Source organism: Ixodes scapularis, unplaced genomic scaffold (assembly GCF_016920785.2).
Source record: "Ixodes scapularis isolate PalLabHiFi unplaced genomic scaffold, ASM1692078v2 PGA_scaffold0__279_contigs__length_252992795, whole genome shotgun sequence".
Classification (NCBI taxonomy): Eukaryota; Metazoa; Arthropoda; class Arachnida; order Ixodida; family Ixodidae; genus Ixodes; species Ixodes scapularis.
Window position 1 is genome coordinate 226592339 of NW_024609835.1, and position 14038 is coordinate 226606376.

Sequence of the window (14038 nt, forward strand, 5' to 3'; positions counted from 1 at the left end):
AAAATATAACATATATACCATAAATAGATAGGCTGCAGCGTGCTTCAAATCTGGCACAAACGATAATCGTCAAAAACCCGTCGTCGTTCCTCGCCCCTTCGGGGATTTATTTCTTTAAACCTAAGCATGCCAGAACATTGAAATAAACGACATTGTCTTTCGTAAGGAACGCAGCACCGCGTGTAAAAGTTCGAGAAAAAAAAATTACGAATGTACCCCACTACTTGAAATCAAATGAAACCGTCCGCCGGTCTTTCGAAGTTCGTCGAACTTCTGACTTTTCAGAAATCGAAAGTTCGAAACTTTTCGAATTCTCTTGATAAATAATTGGGAACGTTCGAAATTCATCGAATTTTTTGGTCAGTCAAGTTCGAAAGTTCGACAAGCATCGAACCTTGCGGAGCAATAAGTTCGAAAGGTCGAAAAAGATCGATTTTCTAGCGTAATATGTTCGACGGTTCGAAAAGCGTCGAACGTCTTTGCTTAACAAGGTCGAAAATTCGACCTCCGTCGAATTTTATGATATAGACAATTCGAAAAATCGAAATCTTTCGAACCTTTCGAACCGCTTGATTCGATCATCGAAACTTCGATTCGAAAAAAGTTCGCGGCATCCCTAGAAAATATCCGCTTTGCACAAACCATACTTTGCCATATCTTGTTGACAAGAAATTTGGATCAGCCACCTGATGCCGAAGACTTCCATCCGTATGGTTGAAACATCAAGTTGCAAACAATCCATTCCGATACCGTACGGGATGCGTCGATCAGAGCTCAGACCGCAGAAGACAGCGAGCTGATACGCGGCGCCAAAAAGGTGACATCAAGGCGATTTTCGCGCAAGTCATTGCCATCTAATTCCATCTAGCGTTTTCTATGCACTCTGTAATACTTGTTCAGTATTAAGCTTAAACTACGTTTTGTTATCTTTTAATTATTAAAAATATTGCTTGATAACTGTCAAATAACCTTTTTCACATAATTTTCTCCACATAACCACAAACCAAAAAAAAAAAACTAGTTAGATGCCACAGCCAGATGTACACACAATCGGAAAGTGTCATTTCAGCACCTTTGAGAGCTTTCTTGTGGTCTCCTTGTGTATGTCTGCATGTTCAACATTCTATTATGGTGCACATGGAGGCAATTTCAAAGGCTTTCATCAATATAGGTACGCAAAGCAGGGACTCGAACCGTAACCGTAACCGAAACTGAAAACCATTTAGGAACGAAAAATTTCAGTAACCATAATCAAAACAAAATTGTTATTTAAAATTAAAAAAAAAAAAAAAAACCATAACCGTAACCGTAAGCGTAAAATATTTACCGGCAACCGGTTTCAATATTAGCCGAAAAAAAATTGTTTTTCTCACGTATGACCTGGAGGAGGGATCATTAAATATCGTAGCAATTTGACAGAGTTACTTTCAGCGAGGGGTGCATCTGGTAATACATTTCCGTTCAATCTAACTTTAGGGTTAAGGATACTTAGTTTGAACCAGTGGTCGTGCTTATAATAAAAAAGTATTTATTTCTTAATCTGTCACACTCCTACATCGCTACATGTATCAGTACGTGTCGCCTTCAGTGTGATAACTAATAAGTTAGAATTCTCATATGTCCATTCAATTCGGTTCTATCAAAACCACCAATGTTCCTGACATGCAGTAGCCAGTATGAAGAAACGATGTAAATTGACCGTCATGCAGAGCTGTCGGAAAAGAAATTCTGGTATTCATCTAGTCTGCAACGTGTCGCTAGTGACAATTTTGAGACAACACAGAAAGAAAAAAAATGTGAGAGGTTTGACATTGGCGTTAAATGTATGTATCATATTAACGTGATCCAGAATTTATCTGAACAGAAAACAATCACAAAAATTAAAAGTATTTTGTGAAGTGAAAGTGAATATATCCTTTGATGGCCAGTATTTGCATGGAAATTGAGTGACTGGCCGGCATCGGCGCTTTGCTGTTCAAACTGGCGAGCCCCGTCATGGAATATCTGTTTACTTACCGGCATCGTTTTATTTTTTTGCCTTTTTCACTACGCAGTCAAGTCATTGAGATTCTGACGAACTGCGGCAATTCATGAATAGCGAGTGGAGATGTTTGTGTTCATCAATCCTTCCTAAATAACGGCCGACGCTAGGGTATTTTATCCCAGCATGGCAAGTCTGACGTGTTTTATCGCGAAAACGCGAGAAAAAGAATGCGGTGAAGAACATTCGCTGCCCAGGATTTGAGAATATACCCACCCACGCCACAAAAAATAAATTTCACAACGCCGAGCATTACGTTTTGAGGAAGCTAGCTTAATTTGATGTACTATACTTGAGGTCCGGTGGTATACACACGTGTTTGGCTCTGATAAAAAATAAAAACGGTATAACGGAGCAAAAAAAAAAAAAAAAACCTGGCATTATTGAGCATGCGTTTTCAGTTACAAAAACAATAATAAACATTACTTTCCAGAGACTAGAAAAGTAAGAGATGTATTGACGCTACGAAATTGAGTGTGAAAATATTCTATTTCAGGCAGAAATCAACTGTTTTCTGCTGTAGTTAGAATTATCTAACAAAAATATTTCAAATGTTCCCATAGCCAAACGATATCTGTCTCTTTGATAGGTTATGTTATACGACATACCGTACCAGAGGAACGCGAATATAAAAACTTTTTTAACGCAAAAAAGCGAGAAACACCACTGGGTTGTGGATGTTCACACTGCCGGGTTTGTAAATGTGACCCCTTGACGCTACGAAAAATAATTGTGACAACGCCGAACGATATCATTTCTGAAAGCAAGTTTAATTATTATTGCTGTACTTGAATCTCAGGAATAAAAACATGTCTAGGCCTAATAAAAAACTAAACCAGCGGAGCGGAAACTGTATAAATAAAACCTGGCGGCACGCGGGGGATAGCACTGATCTACTAGAACAAATTAAATACTACTTTCCGGAAGTCAGAATATTAAGAGATGTGCCTAACACCAAGCGCACTATGAGCTCAGCTAAATTACTGTCTTAAAAAGGTGGTATTTTTGATTCAATAGAGGGTGAAGATGGCCGCTTTCAGAAAAACTTCAGCTGCATTACTGTGGCAGTTTTACCACTTACACATTTTCCCATTTTACTTGCAATATGCTCATTATTATTACATTGCTTTTTTCTTTGAAAGGACCTGTGCTGTTTGCCTACGGTTATGAATTATCGCGGCAAAACAAGAGGACCGCGGTTTGTGCGTTGCAACGGTTCAAACTTTGGCTCGCTTTTTGTTTTTTTATTTTTCACCTTCTACGTGATTGCTACCCTAAAGAACGGTGCCAACGACTGCAAAAACATAGAAAATATTTAAAATCATGAAAACTAATAGAAAAACGTGGGAAAAATGTCTGAAATATTGAAAACTAATACAAAAAGGTGAGAAAAGATATTTAAAAGAATCAAAACTAATACAAAACGGGGAGAAAAAAAATATTAAAAATAATAAAAACTACTACAAAAAGCCGAGAAAAAAATATTTAGCATAATAAAAACTAACACAAAAGCTAAAACAGTATGTATAATAGTAAAAACTACAAACAAATATGAAAAGAGTGCCCACCGAGATTCGAACCAAAGACCGCACGCTCAGCCAAGACAAAGCACGCCACAAACGCTGGGTTGACCTGGCGTGTTTTCTAGAAGTATACATGTTTGCTAAATTCGTTTCGAAACATTTACACTTAGTTTAGTGTTTAATATTTTGCTAAGTGTTCAGGACTTATTCTTATTATTATGGCAATATAGACGTGCGCAATAATTTATTATTACTGTGCCTTTTATAAGTTTTATAATGCGGTTTGCTTATACTTTTATTTGAAACGATTTGAAGATACGAAAACAATCTCATCGAATCAACAGCCTATGTTTCGCACGGTTTGCCGGGCGTGTCGGCCGTGTGCATTTGAACAGTTTGAATGCCTGCGTTCACGACCGGCTATCAGTTAAATTTCCCGATTGGTCGTGATGCGTGGAGTAGGCCTTAGTTTTAAACATGTCCGAAAAAGACGGAAGCGACTGTGAGACGTGGAACTACGTCAAATCAGCTCAACAGCCAAGATCATGGGTCGGGATCCGAAGTAAGTTTGTATCTTTGTTCGTTAGATCTAGCTTATTTCCTTTGTTCAGAAGGCTTTTTATTGTCTGTAGATCGCTTGCCTTTTACCAGTATTATTAATTGTGCGCGAATAATGTTACGCGAGGCTGTTTTTGTTCTTTTTTCCCCGATGCCGAGACTGTACCCAGGTAGCACACCATGTCGGCCGATACTGGGATTACGTCGGCCAGTACCGGGAGCTGTACGGCGGATCCCGGCCAGGGACGCCGGTGAGAAACCGACGCCGGCCGATGTCGGGGACTCGTTGTCTAAACTGGCCAGCACCAGCCGGAAAGTTCCCGATACCGGCCGACATCGTTTTCTTGCTGTAGTCACCGGCCAGTCTAGCCATGGAGTTTCCGGTGACTGGCCGACATCGTTTTCTTGTTGTAGTCACCGGCCAGTCTAGCCATGGAGTTTCCGGTGACTGGCCGATATCGTTTTCTTGCTGTAGTCACTGGCCAGTCTAGCCATGGAGTTTCCGGTGACTGGCCGACATCGTTTTCTTGCTGTAGTCAGCGGCCAGTCTAGCCGTGGAGTCTCCGCTGACTGGCCGACATCGTTTTCTTTCTGTTATCACCGGCCAGTTCAGCCACTGAGTTTTCGGTGACTGGCCGACATCGTTTTTTCGCTGCTTTCACAGGCCATTCGAGCCATGCAAGTTTTGATATGTAACCGACATGGCTTTTTCGCTGATATGGAAACTATATGATGGTTACAAATGACCGTTAGGTTGGGTATGTCTTCAATATGCTAAAAGGTGACACCTAATATTATCCTTGGCCTAGTATTAACGCCGCGTCATCCTTAAACCACTTAACAAAGGCTTATTTCAGTTTTGTTAAAAAAGACGGGATCAAACATGGCTGTGGAATGAAAATTTAATTTGGTTTACATCTATTAATTTTTTAGAGAACAGCTCTTAGGCGCCCGTTTCCGGCTTGAACGGCATCGTCGTCGCAGTCGCCGTCGGCGTAACCGCGCGTTGCATTATGGGAAACGTCCCATAATGACGGCGTGTGTGACGTCACGAGGGTCCCGCGCGTTGCATTATGGGAAGCGTCCCATGATGCAACGCGCGGTCGGCGACGGCGACGCCAACATCGCCGTTGGCGTAACCGCGCGTTGGGTTATGGGAAACGTCGCATAATGCAACACGCTGTCTCATTTGTGACCCGCGCATTGCATTATGGGAAGCGTCTCATGATGCAACGCGCGGGCCGGCGACGCCAACGTCGCCGTCGGCGTAACTACGCGTTGAGTCATGGGAAACGTCCTATAATGCAATGTGCAGTCGCATTCGTGACCCGCGCATTGCATATGGGGCGTTTCCTATAATGACGTCACAATTGACGTCACGTGTGACGTCACAAGGGTCCCGCACGTTGCATTATGAAAAAAGTCCAATGATGCAACGCGCGGGTCACTCGTGACCTGCGCGTTGCATCGTGGCGGCGAAACTTGCTTTCGATGAGTTGGGCATTTTTACTGCGGCACTGAGCTTCCACATGTTCTCAACGACAAGTCTCAGGGCTTACACCGGGTTTTAAAGAGCTTCTTCGACGAATGACTACGAACGAGTAGAAAACGTGTCTTCAGCATGTTGCCGCCAGCCTCCGCAACGCTCCAAAAACGCGATTTTTCAACATGCAAAATCGCCGATCGGTGGCTTCACTCTCGCGCTGCAGCTGCAGCGACCAAGCGGGGATGCGCGATCCAGCCCTTCGCCCAGGCAGATGCCGAGCGCTCCGCGCAAGCGGTCGTTGAGCGGTCGGCCTCAGTAAGCGATCCACCCAGTTGCACGCGCTGCCACCGCTTTCATAGCGTCTGCCCTCGCTTTTTAACAGTTTCGGTTCCCATTGCTATCTTGCTGAAAGCATGAAGTTGTGATCGGAACTTCATGCTTTGACAAAAATGTTGATTGTTACTACTTTATTAACGGTGACCCCGACGTTGAGGCAGTATTTATTTTTCTTTACAGTTATATAAACCCGATGAAGACAAATACAAGTGCTTTTGTACGAGCCGCAGGATGCAATAGGCCCTTTGCAAAAATCCCAAAAGCCCGCGCGCGCCGCGCTTCAAATAATGGGAGTCCTCGGTACGCCCCTCCTCCGGCTTCCACGTGGCATACGCGAGAAGGCACAGGTTACCACGGCAACAAAGCAGCCGAGTTAGGCCGCTGGTTGGGCGAGCGACGATCCGACGGCTGCCCCTTTCGTATCACTTTCCTTTGTACCAGCTCTGTCGTCTGCTACACCAACGCTTTGTCGAACCTGGTCGAAACCTGCCATGGTTGCGGTGCAAACTAGATGGATTTGGTGACACTTCAATACGTGAAGGTAAGTTCCGACGAATAACGTATTGGAATGAGTTCACCTGTCGCGATGCCTTTACGCTGCCACAGATACGGTACGCCGGCAACGACGTACGACTAGGCGGGATGGCTGCAACGGCTGCTGGCGGTAGCTGCCGGGACGCGCGCGCAGTCGCGGAGGCGCAACGAGAAAGTGCGTGCGCGTGATCTGTACCGAGGGTTCCCAAATTCCCTTCCGTCGTGGCGCTGTAAGCTTTGCAAAGGGTCTATTAAGCAATACCAAACACGTACGCCGTAAAGCGACCGCCATCTCCGAAGGCGAGTTCCATCTGAGGGGAATTTGTCGTATTGTCTTCTAGCAAACGACGTACCTAGCTCTTCATCCGAATAGGTGCGCACAACGTCTTCGACGTAACGCCATATCTTGGGCCTCTTCGCTGGCAAGGCGAATGAGTCGGCGAAGACCTCGCCGAGAACGGCTGCCTCACTCGAGCTGGAGCTAAGCTGGTATCTTCGTCGCTGTCGCTGATTTCGCTGCTACTGCGTTTTCTTAGACCTCCTGAAATTAACTGCAGCGATGTCAGCGCCGCAGTATGCTCGAGCCAGTCGGTCATGACAAGAGGAACGAAAGCAAGCACAGCAAGAGAGCCCACCCAGCAATCGAAACAAAAAAACAGCGAAACTCCTTCATTCCCCCGCGGCAACGTTGATAACGAAACTGAAATGTTGCGAGTGGCTACAGATCGTACTCCCCCGAAAAAGGCTGCGCGGAGAACTACTCCGGGTCCGAGCGGTCTGTCCGAGGAAGACACAGTTCAGGCGGCACATTCGTTTCTTACATCTTTCTGCATGATCACAATCAAAACATCACGTGCACCCTATATTCAACCAGAAAGGGTCACTACATTTAACTCTTACGCGCTTATTAAAACCAGATCTGCTTCTCGCTACCACTGCTAGGGGATTCTATGGACTACTTCCATAAACCCCTGCGTGCAACACGGCGCACGTTGCTCTTTGGAAACTAGTTGGCCAGGGAGGAGAGTGGCATGGTTTCGGTTTCGATCGGCAGCGTGGACTATTAACGGCCGTGATCTCACGTTTTTTGGTCACGAGAGCATCATTTTTGGTCTCTAAACTAACCTAAATGGCCAGACTTCGAATCTATAGCACAAGCCCGAGACGTATAGCTTGTCCTCACATGCTTGTTGCATTTTTGTACACTATCGAGCCTTTCTGTTTGCGTTACGAGATATATGTGAACGAGCCAGTGCTGGAAATCTCGACGCTGCGTAGCTCGGGTATCTTGCTTGTCTACGAGTCAACAAGCTGTAACGACCAATAAGTTTGCATACATCAAACTCGACCCTTTACATCTGGTCAGGAAGTTTGTTTTGTGCGTCCATAGACGAAATATTATTTTTTGCAACTACTCTTTTTCTTAATACGCCTAAGTACGTGAGGTAAAACTTGGAGGCGCCATTGAAAAGCTCAATTTGAACACACATCTTATCTCTTATCTGTACTGACCCGCAGCACTGCACGAAGCTAAGTCCCCACCCGCTTGCATTCCACTAATATTCAACATCGCGTACGCACATAAAATTTTTCTGCAATCATATGGGCACCTTCCCACACACAAACCGTTTTAAGAACGCAAAAGTCGAGCAATTGTGTGAAGAATGTCGCACCGTTCGCCGGAAGTGCGTCGGACGGGCGTGAACCTCTATGCGGTGTGCCAAAGGAACGAAATTATTCAAAGCGCATTTGACGGTTGCTAATGGCCGTAACATTTATATGTTTGCTTTCTTCCTGGCTGAGTATGCCGAGATAATTTCAAACACACCGTTCAGACACAGATCTTGGGCGTCAGTAAAAGCTCGTCCAAAAAGGCTTAGCGAAGAGTAGGAGACGCTTGTTAGAGCCTCTGTCGTAGCTAGCCGACCTCAGCGTTTGCGAAAACCTAATTTCCTATCAGCGTAAAATTTGAGTGGGCGATATATGATGACACGAGGAAGACATCATAGTAATTTGTGTGCAGTAATTTGTGTGCAAGGAAATTGCCCTAGTTTTCGTTTTGTTTTGTTCGAGAATGAATGTATTGTACATTCGTGAAAAGTCAGATAATCGAATACTCAAGCGGCGCATTCGGTCACGGCGTGATAGCATGAAAGGAAGCTGCTCAATCGAAACCGAAACTGAGTGGCCAACTAGTTCCCAGAGGGCACTTCGTCGAAGCGTCGTGTATTTCTTCGTGCCCCCGTTTTTTTTTTTTTTTTTTTTTTTTTTTTTTTTTTTTTTTATAATAGAGTAGCACAGTAGCACAATTATATATTTGCGACTTCGTGTTTAGACTAGAACAGACCTCATCTAGCATCGAGCCAGCTGTTGATGGACTTTGCTAGAAAGCCCATCCAGCATCCAATCCAAAGCCGGACAAGGTGAGCGAAAACAAATGGCGAGAGCGAGCGGGACGTTGGCGTGGTTCGCGGCATGGTTCAGGTACGGTGGCTCCAGGGTTGAAAAATTGTATGTGACCGTGGTGGCGAGTGAAAGCGCTGCATGTAAATCCATGCGAGGCAGAAGTCGCTTGAAGTTACCGCCTGTGCTTTGATTTTGATGTTCGTGTTCTGTCGGTTTCGTCGTATGTAGGCCTAGTGAACCAACTTCCGCTCAACAACGCTTTCTGGTGGTTGACTCGACGGTTTTGACGGCCCCTCGCCGTATCCCGACGATCGTTTCGTCGGCATGTCCCGCAAGACAGAGTAGCCGTCAAGTAAGAGAAAGTACGAGCAGCAGGAAAGGGATGCGGCCGCGTATTATTTCGTAGTGGCGAGCGGCGGCACTTTTCTGTTTACGTTCGCGCACGTTTTTGCATCGGCTTCTGCCCGTTCGTAGTGTAGATGCCCTTTGCCTTTCGTTGCATCGCGCTGTTTCCACGCTTCGAGTCGCACCTTCGGGGCTCCCGGCCGAGTATGGACGAGTGTCGCGCCGCTAGCCGGCGAGGCGGCGATCGGTCGGCGTTGCCCCCGTGTGTTGTTGTAAGCGTTGAAGTAAAATTAAGGGGGGGGGGGGGGGGGGATAGAGTCAATCGTGTACGCGCGCTAGGCGCATTTGTCACTGACTTGGGGTAGGGTGAGGGGAGAAAAGTGGGGGAGAAGATAGAAGTAGGAGTCGGGCGTCAGGTGCGTCGTCTCACCGTCCCGCTAGCTCGTCATCCCATCGTCGCCCGTGAGTGAGTGAGTGAGTGAGTGTATGTGTGTGTGTGTGTGTGTGTGCGCGCGTGCGTGCGTGCGTGCGTGCGTGCGTGCGTGTGTGTGTGTGTGGGGGGGGGGGGGGGTAGCACTGGTGGCTGGCACCGCGCGGTGTCCGGTGATCAAGGCGGTCTCCGGGGGCGACCGCGCCGTGTTGGAGGCATGCTAGCTCGCCGAGACGTTGCTGGCGGGGCATCGGTTTGTGCCGTCCGCGAGACGCTTGTCCGTTATTTTATTTATCCTTGCATCAGGTTTTAGATTATGACGGTAACCTTGCATTGTTTGCCATACTTCGCAAAGTCGTAACAATTTTTCTGCAGGCGACTCCTAGAGCCGCTCGTCAAATTTTGCGGCACGCAATACAACTTCTTTTTTTTTTTCGACACAACATTTTTTTTTGCATTATATCTTAGCGGTATATCGAAACTTTCTGCTCGTAGCGCAATCACACCAATGCTGAAAAATTCCGCACGTACTGGCTAACCGTCATCATCGTAAGCTCGGCTCGTTTTTCCGAGTTCACATCTAACAAAACTAGGTTCCTTCTATGAAAATACGGTGTACCGTTAAATACCGGGCAAGCGCGCACTCAAACTTTGGAAATAATCACAAAAAAATGGGGAATGGGTGCTTGTCCGGTCGTCAATTTTACATATAAATGTACTGTGCGTATTTCCTCAGATCTCAAAAATTTGGTAATGGGCGCTTAATGTGGAATGGGCGGATGCACGGTATTCTACCGTATGTCCAGGCAGTTAGCGGCATCCTACGCCTTGGTAAGCACAACCGCGCATTGTGCAGTCCACCACCGGCATGGCACAGGGCCCCGTCCTTACCTAGCTTGTCGTCTTATGCAAGGAATGTATACTTCGTTCGCCCCTATGCTGAGACTAGAATCTCCGCCTTCAGTGCGAGCTCGCTGGCTTCTGCAGTGCTTTGGTTTTGCGTGCCTGCATGATCGCACTTGTGTTAGCAAGGGCAGAAAGCTTGCATTGAAGGCGGAGCTTCTAGTCTCAGCTTAAAAATGAACGGAGTATACACCTTTCCAAAAAACACTCGACCCCAGGGGCAACAAACCGTTTTCGAGCCCAGTCACTGAGTTTGAGGCTAGACTGTCACCGGCGTCCCTCCTAACCCTAACCGAGTGGACTGTGATTTCAATAGGCGCAGCCTGCGTAGGCGCAGTTTCAAACGCTGCTGGCGGCTAACTTTTTGTCTTTTCGCGCTATATTTTGTGTTTCATGGTACATGTATTCTCCCGAGGACATTAAGAAAGCATTGTGCCACATTGGAAAAAAAAAGTAACAAAAAAAAAACTGTTAACTATTTTTGTTGGGTACGCGACGGGTTTTTGCGCGACAGAGCGAATGCGACTGGAATGTATAGTTCTAGTTATTTTTTTTTTTTTCTTAGGATAAGTGTTGACGGCGCCGCGGGATTCGCCGCATGTGAAACTACAAAGCGGTTTGCTGACAAAAATAAATTGCAACAGAAGAGGGCCGAAAGGCATGCATTTTTCACGCTCACAAATATTGTGTTTACCGATGGACAGGACACAGACATACAATTGAGGAAGTTTTAGCATTAGAACAATATATCGTACGTACCACACGATGCAGCGTTATCCGAAAAGAATTTATTTGAGAAAGATGTCAAATAACACAGTCACAGTCGACGATCGGACGGAATCCGAGATGACTTCGTTATGGGGCACGTTTTGGGGAGAGCTTTCTTTTTTCACAACCGCACCAAGGCAAAGAAACAAACGCGACTGACCCGCTTCACATCCCAACCCGGACAACTATTTTTGGAGATGACTGCGGATTCTACGCGGATTATCTCTGGGAGGGGGGAGAACATTGTTCGCAAAATCACGTCGAGGGTCGTTCGACGTCCTTCACCTCCTTCGTTTCCCGTGAATGTCGAGCAGAAAAGCTTGAATGGCAGGCACTTACCAGCCTTATTTCTCACAAGGGAAGATAACACAAAAAGGGTACGCAGCACGCATAAAAAGAATTAAGTGGAAATTTTCAAGAGGTGCGAGAAAACGTCGAATGCAAAACCGCAAAAACGTAGGTAGAGAACCGCGCTGAGCGGGTCTTCACAGTCCCAGAGAGTGGCAGAAAATTTCTAGCTGATAGAGGGCGCGAGAGTCGCATCAGCCGCATCAGCATCAGCAACATGGCGGCGGCCTAGGAGTGTTTTTTGGAAAGGTGTATAGTTGAAACGCCATTGCTTGAAAAACTGGATGTAAATAAGCTATTTGCACGAAACCTCGGTATCACGAAACCGTTGCAAGTAAAAAGCTACAAAGCATGGTGTAAACAGACCTTTACGCGAAATGAGCACCGTTTTTCTCTTTTACTGCTACTTTTATTATTTGGCGTTACCGGAATGCGACGCCGTCGTGTTTCATTGTGGCCGTGCATGGGGATATAGCCATGGAGTTATTATAATATATGCTAAAGGTTGCGAAGACCTGACAGTGTGAAGTAACTTGAATGAACATCATGTCTGACCACGCCTTTTATTCTAGTGAGGAGGAGTACTGTTCATCGAAGAGAATGACGAAATAACGGTGGCGCCCGTCCCTCTGTTGTGGTTTGACGTGAGTATGAAACAACGGCGTGAGGCCAAGCAAAATGTTTGGGGCGGACATCTTGTCTCGTGTGCGAGCGTACCGAGCACCAGACCCTGACTGGCCTTCGTTCAGAGCATCAAGTTTGCAGAAATGCAGTAAGTATTATTTTGTACTGTTCCTTTTCACCTAAAGTCCTGATAATGTGCTAGCACACGTTTTTGATCTGCCCTCTGTTAGCACGCTTGACCAGATTAGCTTGCGTGCAGTTGCTCAATTTAGTTAGCTCCAAAATCTTCGTAGTGACACATGCACAATTACAGTGGTGACTGAGTCCTTCAATATGCTACTGGGCACAAAACTTTCTCGTAATGCTTTGGGAAAGCATTGCATGCTGCCAAGAACGGCCGTGGTGCTGTCCTACTCTGGAGAGGTTCGACGGACAGCGCAGAGGCTTGTTTTTAGGTGCAGCAAGTTCGCTTCGGCGCCGTGCTGTGCAGCTTCTGTTTGTACCTTGAAATGTTGTACTAATGGCCCGATTTTGGTGTTTTGTGAAATTGAGATCTCGGGAGGCTTGTATTGAGGGAGCTGACCTTTCTTTAACAGACACGTCGCCTGCTAACGTGAGTAAAGAGGGAGGGCTTGTCTGCCCTAGAGTGTCATTTGCTGCGGGAAACAAGACGCCGTTGCGTCGTCTGCTACCAGAACCGAGGAAAGGTGGATCATCTGTTATACGCTGTATGCTGCAAGTGAAACGATAGAAAAAAAGTTGCATTGGGAACTTCTGCTATTTAACAAGGGGCGCAATTGATGACCTGTGCTTTACTTGGAAGTGCCAATTCATTCTAAAGCGTCATATGCCTAGGTGCGAGGTATCATGTGACCACAGAGCTGCCGCTTGCAGCCAATTTCGTTTTCTATACCAGGGCAAGTGTTCTTAACGGGATTCTCTCCCATTCTTAGACGGTTGATAGTTAAAAAAAAAAGGCCGTCCTGAAAGCCCAGAAAATGGCAGTTCCAACAAGGGTACAGGCACCAAGCTAGGCCTAATAGGCACGGACCTATATATCAGATTTTTAAACTGGTGCTTATCGCAGCCAAGCGCAGCGCGTTTTGCGTGCGTCGCCGACGAATCAGTATTGTTATTTCCTTTGATTGTCAAAAAACATCATAAAACTTTGTGGAAGCATTCATTTTGACCGTACAAGCCGAAACTGTGGAGTTCTGAAAACGTTTCAGAAAGTTTATTTGATTAACACATTTTTTTTTATTAAATTTATAAATATTGCATACAAAAATAAATTTCTCTTAAATTTTTACAAAAATTTGAAACACTCACTGTGTCTGGCAACCGTTCCAAAGCTACCCAAACCATCCGAAACACCTGAAGGTTCAAGCGTTCTTCTGAAACTTCCCGAAACCCAAGTTTCTGAAAAAGTTTCTTCGCATCATCAGTGCATAATGTTGATCAGCAAAATGGATAATGCTTTCTTATGCTTTGGTTATCTTGCAGCCTTCGACGCTCAGCTGCTTAGGCCGTGATAGACCTGCACATCCAGAATGGGCACCTACAGCAGCAGAACAGGGAACTGCAAGTCTGTTGGGCAGGTGCTCGGGCACGTGGTGTTTTTCAAGCACCAGGGAGAGCAGGCGAGGCCCGGGGAACAGGCGACGCCCCAGGAACTGGCCAGGCCTGAACCACCCGAGCTGTTCCTGATGCCTCTCCGCAACATGGAACAGCTTAGT